The following is a 6,000-nucleotide window of genomic DNA, read 5'->3' as shown; positions in this document are numbered from 1 at the left end:
GGGTGCCACAAGAGGTAAAACGCTTTCTCCCCATCTCTGTTACTCCCCTCCCAATTCCAGATAACTGCCTTCCCTCTGCTCCTCCTGTCCATGTGTCTCCCTCCACTTTTCCCCGCCTCCCCTCCTCCTCCCCTATTCTCCCTCCCTCGGTTCCCCTTCTCTCTCAGGACCCAGAGCGGATCGCTGGCCCTCCTGCGCATGCGCAGTTGCTGCCAGCTGGACCGCGTGTTGGAAGCTCCAGCTCCGAGCCGGGGATCGGCCCCAATGGCTTCTCAGCTCTGTCGCCCTGTAGGCCTTTGGCTACTGCCTGGGGCCGGGGCCTCTGGCTGTGGAAGTGCAAGGTGAGGGGATATCGGGAAAGGGGTGAGGCGGCTGCGGGAGGGCGGTCGGCGTGTCACAGCCCCCAGGGCGCCAGTCAGCGTGTGTTCAGCTGGATTGCTCGGGCCAGACCCCTCTGCCCGCGCCACCTGCCCCGGCGCCCCGGCCACAGCTGTCCAGGGCCAGGTGTGCCCCTGCCGCCTCTTGGCCCAGCCGGGCTCCCCTCAGTCCGCGGCTGGCGTCCGCTTCCCCTCTCCCGCCCGCGAGTCCTCCCCTCCCGGGCTTCCTCTCCTTGGCCGCCGACCCGTCCCCACCACTGGGCGGGCTGTGTCCCGGGCGGGCGGGGTCTGCACACCCGGACGGGGCTGGCGGCTTGGGCTGGGGCTGGGGCTGGCCTCCGAGCGGGGCTGCAGCCCGCGTCCCCCACCCCGCTCTCCCTGCCCCGCGACCCCGGGGCTGCCTTCCTCTCCCTTTCCCGATCCCTGAGGTCCAGATTAGCGGCGTGGGCGCTGCTCCCCAGGCTGAGAGCCCGCGGCTGTAACTCCCAGCTTCTCCTGGTGGAGTCGGGAAAAGGGAGCGGCAGTGCTGAGGGAGCTTCTGTCTCCTTGATCAGGATTTCTGCCCCAGGTAAGTACCTTGAACACTTTCAGGTGTTATGATGGCGGTGCTTGTTGATGTCACATGTTTTTATACTGAGAGGGATTACAGTGGTGAAAGCAGGGCTTGGTTCAGTTAAAAATGAGCTGAAGGCATGAGGCTGTCTCATCCTCCATCATTCACTCTCCCAGGGTGAAACGTGAGACCGTCGATCTTAAAAAGATACTTATAGTCCCTAACTAGTCCAGCCCAGCTATTGTGTGTTAACAGGAACAGCACAACCCGAGGCGTTGGAGACCCAGGGACATTGCACTCCTAAAGAGCTCCTGGCAAAATCTGGTTTGTTTTGTTTTTTTTGTTTGTTTGTTTTACTTAAATTGTGGGACAGACTAGTAGTATAGAGGGAAAAATAATTGGCAAGAAGGATTTTTTCATTTAACAGCTTTATTGTGATATTGTTCACACACCATGAAGTCCACCCACTTGAATGTTACAATTCAGCAGCTTTTAGCATATTCACATTTGTGCAACCATTATTATTCCAGAACGTTTTCATCACATCAGAAAGACCAGTTGAAATGCATGACCTATCCACCCCTTCCCAGTGGTGGTTCTAAAGAAGTTTCTTGGCTGTTCCTGACCATAAATTAACTTGTTACATTCCATGAAATATCTGGGAGGAATTCTAATCAGAATTGCAATGAATCTGTCTATCAAAGCAGGAAGAATTAATGTCTTTATGGCATAAACTTCTTCTACACATGAATATATTTGGGACCCTATCTTTTCATCTGTCCAGAGCCAGGCCTATGGGAAATCCTCATTAATTCTTGGGTTTGTGAATGATGAGATTCAATACATCATTAGATGCAACTGTAGCCTTTCACTGAAGAGAAAAGTAACCTCGTAGAAGCCAAGTGATTCTCTGATGGTTAGAATGAGTGACCGCCAGTGCTGGAGTATTCGAGTGGACTTGGTGCTTGCAGAGTTCTCCACCACCTACAGCTAAGGGGATTACCGTGTTCTTTTACTTTTTTTTTTTATGGCGTTGCTTTTATTTTTACTTATTATATAAAATTATTTTTTATTGAAGTGTTGTAAATTTACCATGTTAGCTTCAGATGTACAGCAGAGATTCAGTTATAAGCTTATGCATATGTATATAAATGTTTTTCAGATTGTTTTTAGTACAACTCATTACAAGAAATTGAAAATAGTACCCTGTGCTATATAGTAGGTCCTTGTCATTTATTTTATATTTATTAATGTGTATCTGTTAATCCTCCCTTTCCTGCCTGCTAACAACAGTTGGCTTTCTATGTCCATGAGTCTATTTCTAGCAGCACCATTTTTGCTAGCAATATATGCTGGTTGGCTCTTTTCTGTTTCAGTAGTTCCATCTTATGTGTGGGCGTTTTTCTTCTGGTGGGCCTGTGTGTTTTGCACACGTGATAATAGAGATCTGTATTTGGGAGAACTCCAGGCCTCGTGTAGTCCCTTGTATGGAGCGCCCACTGAACTGATGCTTGAACTTGGAAAAAAACAGTAAATGTTGGAATTTCCACTATGGTTGAGACTTCCAGGTTTCTATAACCTCTTTAGCCCACCTAAATTTTGGCTTCACCCAATACTGGATAATTTCGTGGAACTTCATGGTATGGTGGTGTAGAGACAGGGCCTTGTATGCTTCTTCTCTTTCCTTTTTCTAACAATCATTTTCCTGGGCCTTCCAGGTACTCCCCCAGAAGGGCCCAGGGCTGGCTTGGTGTTGCACTGAGGCAATATTTGTTAATAAGTCCCTTTCCTCATCTCTTCTGAGCCTCCATTTCCTTCTCTGCACAATGAGGGCTTAGACTAGATAAGTGCTTTTCAGTTTCTTTTAAAGCCATGTTTCCTTTGAGAAACAGAAAATTCAAATCTCTCCTCCCATCACAACCCTTTAGATTTTGACACGTCCTCCAAGGAGTCACATAGCTCTTTGTGGTAAATTGATGTGATTGTGATTCCACGTGGCACAGAAAAGACTCTTCAGAGATTTATTGCAGGGAGAGGGCAGGAAAGGGGCAGTATGTCACACTTTCTTGTGTGAGCACTGGAGCAAAGGCTTGGGTTTAAATACAGTGTCTGATGTGGCATCTCTCTAATCTTGCACAATGTGATAAACCTCTATCCCTAGTTTCTTAATGTGTCAAGTTGGGGTGGTAATGTTTTAAGGCTTTTGTGAAACATTATACACATAAGCCATTTGTGTCTCGGTAGATACAAGACCTGCTAGAGAGTCGGAATTTCTTTAAAAATACATATATATTGTCCACATCACTCTGTCTGTGTGTATTTTGAAGTTCCTGGAGGGTGAGGGTTGAGTGTAATGTCCATCGTGGGACAGGTGGCCCATGGGTCTGTGTGCCTCAGATTGCCCCCTCCACCCCAGTCCTCTTCCTCTCAGTCCAGGATGAAGTTCCCTAGTAGATTTACACACAGGTCTTGTGGAAATGGCTTTTCATTTTATTGTTTCACCAAGGAGGGTTGCCATCATGATCTCTGTGGTCAGGTTTTGGTGACCTGAAGGCTATGCAATTGGGGATTTCTATTTTATAAAAAGAAAAAAAATTACAAATACAAAATTAGACCTAGGTTGGTGGCAGGGGCTTTTGAAAGTGGGGACCATTAGCTTTTTTAGCTTCAGGTGCAGTGGCCTCTGGCCACGAGGACACATCCTCATGCTCTGAATTTGGAGGGACCAGTGGGTTCAGTGGGAATATTTACTGAGTGCATCTCATGGGCTGCGCATTCTCTTATTTGTACTGTGTGTTCCTTATTTGAGACGGTGAGCTGATTTAAACTCAATAGCCTCTTTAAAATAATAGACTTTTTATTTTTAGATGTAATGTAGATTCCCATGTAGTTGTAAGAGATAATATGGAGAGGGCCTATGGACTCTTTGCCCAATTTTCTTTAATAGTTCCATCTTGCAAATTTGGGGTACTATTCATTCGTGACTCACTAACCCTTTTAGGTTTGTGTTATTGCCCTCATTTCTATTTATGAATAAACTGGTGTTGAGAGAAGCACACAGGTCTGCCCAGGTCACCCACGTGGTTAGTGAAGATTTGGGTGGAAAGTGGGCTTGGCATTTCCAAGCAGTACCATTATGATGGTCTGTGGCAGGGAGCAGCATTCACTTTGCTTGTTTATTCATTCATTCAACAAACATTTATTGAATAAACTCTGTGGGTCAGATGCTTTCATAGGGTTATCTGATTCTTCAGCAGTATGGAGAATCAGGTAATGTTTTCTTTTTCTTTTTTTTTTTAATATGAGAAAAATATCTCTGAGAGGTTATAATCTCCCCAAAGGAAAAATAGCTCATAAATGAGGGATAGTACATTTGTACAGTTCCTTCTTCTTATGCAGGTGGTATCCTAGGCATTATACATTTGCAAACTTCCATAATCCAGATATATTCTTGTAAGGCAAGAAGTTTTTTTTTAATTGAAGTATAGTCAAGTTTACAATGTTGTGTCAATTGCAAGGTGGTTTTTTTTGAATTTTGAATGGAGAAAATATTTTTTGAGGGGGTTAATTAAGTTTATTTATTTGTTTCATTTTTCTAAAATGAGGTACTGAGGATTGAGCCTAGGTCCTTGAACATGCTAAGCACGTGCTCTACCACTGAACTGTACCCTCCTCCCCAAAGCAAGTTTTCTTACCCATTATTCTGCACCTTAGGAGTTCAAATAAATTGGCGTTGAAATCCAGATATTTTGATCCTACTATGGTTCTTTGCATTATATCCTGCTGAGCGGTGGGGAAGCAGTTCCTTTATTCATTCATTTATTCAGCAGTTTTGAGCACCGACTTTGCATCAGGGCCTGCCTAGGTGCTTGGAAACAGAAAACAAGAAATGATCCTTTTCTGCAGGGGATGGAAGCCTAGACCAAAAGCTGGGTAATGTGATCTGAGCTTCAGTAGCCATGTGCAGATGCTGAGGACAAAATTATCCCCGATTTGCTTGGACTTCCCTTGCCTTCTGGCTGGTGCACACCAGGTCGCCGCATCCCAGTGAGGCCCGCAGCCCACAGCACAGTATGTACATCGATTTACCCTCCCTTCTCGGCAGGGCCTGCAACATGAACGCCCCTGACTACGTGCAGTGCGCTGAGGACCACCAGACTCTTCCGATTGTGGTCCAACCCGTGGGGATCATCTTAGAGAATTTCTTTTGCATCTATAATGGAATCTCCTTGGTGAGCCAGATCAGACCGTGCGGCTCCCAGTGGGCACTCTGTATCTACTATAGGTATCTCTATGCGCCCGAGAATGGATGGAGTGACTTCCAGACCCACCGCAATGTCATGGGCCTTGTCACCATTACTGACTGCCTCTTGGCCAAGACCTTCTAGAAGCTCCACGCACAGAGGAGCTGTATGGCACCACGCTCTACGACTCTCAGCTCTTTGTCTTTGTGCTGTATGGGGAGGTGGCCGAGCAGCAGCACACCGACGTGGCCTTCAATCTACGAGGACTGCAGGGTGGTGGAGAAGAGGATCGACGACTTCACTGAGTCACTCTTCATCTTGCCCAAGTCCAAGTGGCTGGATGGGGACCCCGAAAATTCTGGGGAGAAGACCCCCCTCCTCTACATCCTATTTGAGAAGGAGGACTTCGTGGGACTGGACACAGACAGCAGGCAAGTCAACCTGAAGGCCGGGCCACCCTGGCTGTGTGACAGATTGCTTCCCTACATCCAGAATGGGATCATCAAGGAGGAGGGCTTTCTTGTAGCCAAGGCGGGAAGGAGGTGTAGCCCGCCGGTTTTCAGACGTTTAAAACTAAATCCGCCTTTGTTTCAGAGAGATCCTTTTAGGGTTAGTGTGGACACTTACTCCCCCTTTTCAGCCAGGACACTTGGGGGGACCCCTGGAGTTGCTGTCCAATAGAGTAGCCACAGCTACTGTTGTTAGTAGTGCTGGGGAGGAGGCCGGTCTGAGCTGAGATGTGCTGTAGGTCAAATGCACATCAGACGCTGAAACTTGTCTAGTAAAAAGAATATAAACTATCTTGTTACTTTCTATATTGATTACA

At 46.9% G+C, this 6,000-nt stretch overlaps 1 protein-coding gene across 1 annotated transcript in view; it reads left to right on the top strand.

Annotated features, from left to right (window-relative positions):
• The first annotated feature begins 674 nt into the window (after positions 1–674).
• Positions 675–6,000, top strand: part of LOC140693562 (uncharacterized) — a 141,779-nt gene continuing 136,453 nt past the window's right edge. Inside the window, exon 1 of the mRNA XM_072957349.1 lies at positions 675–945. The gene's annotated coding sequence lies outside the window, so the exon portion shown is untranslated. The remainder of the gene's footprint in view (positions 946–6,000) is intronic.

The sequence above is a fragment of the Vicugna pacos genome, unplaced genomic scaffold (genome assembly GCF_048564905.1).
Source record: "Vicugna pacos unplaced genomic scaffold, VicPac4 scaffold_19, whole genome shotgun sequence".
Classification (NCBI taxonomy): domain Eukaryota; kingdom Metazoa; phylum Chordata; class Mammalia; order Artiodactyla; family Camelidae; genus Vicugna; species Vicugna pacos.
Note: the sequence above shows the minus strand (reverse complement) of the source record. Positions and strands in the feature narration are given on the sequence as shown.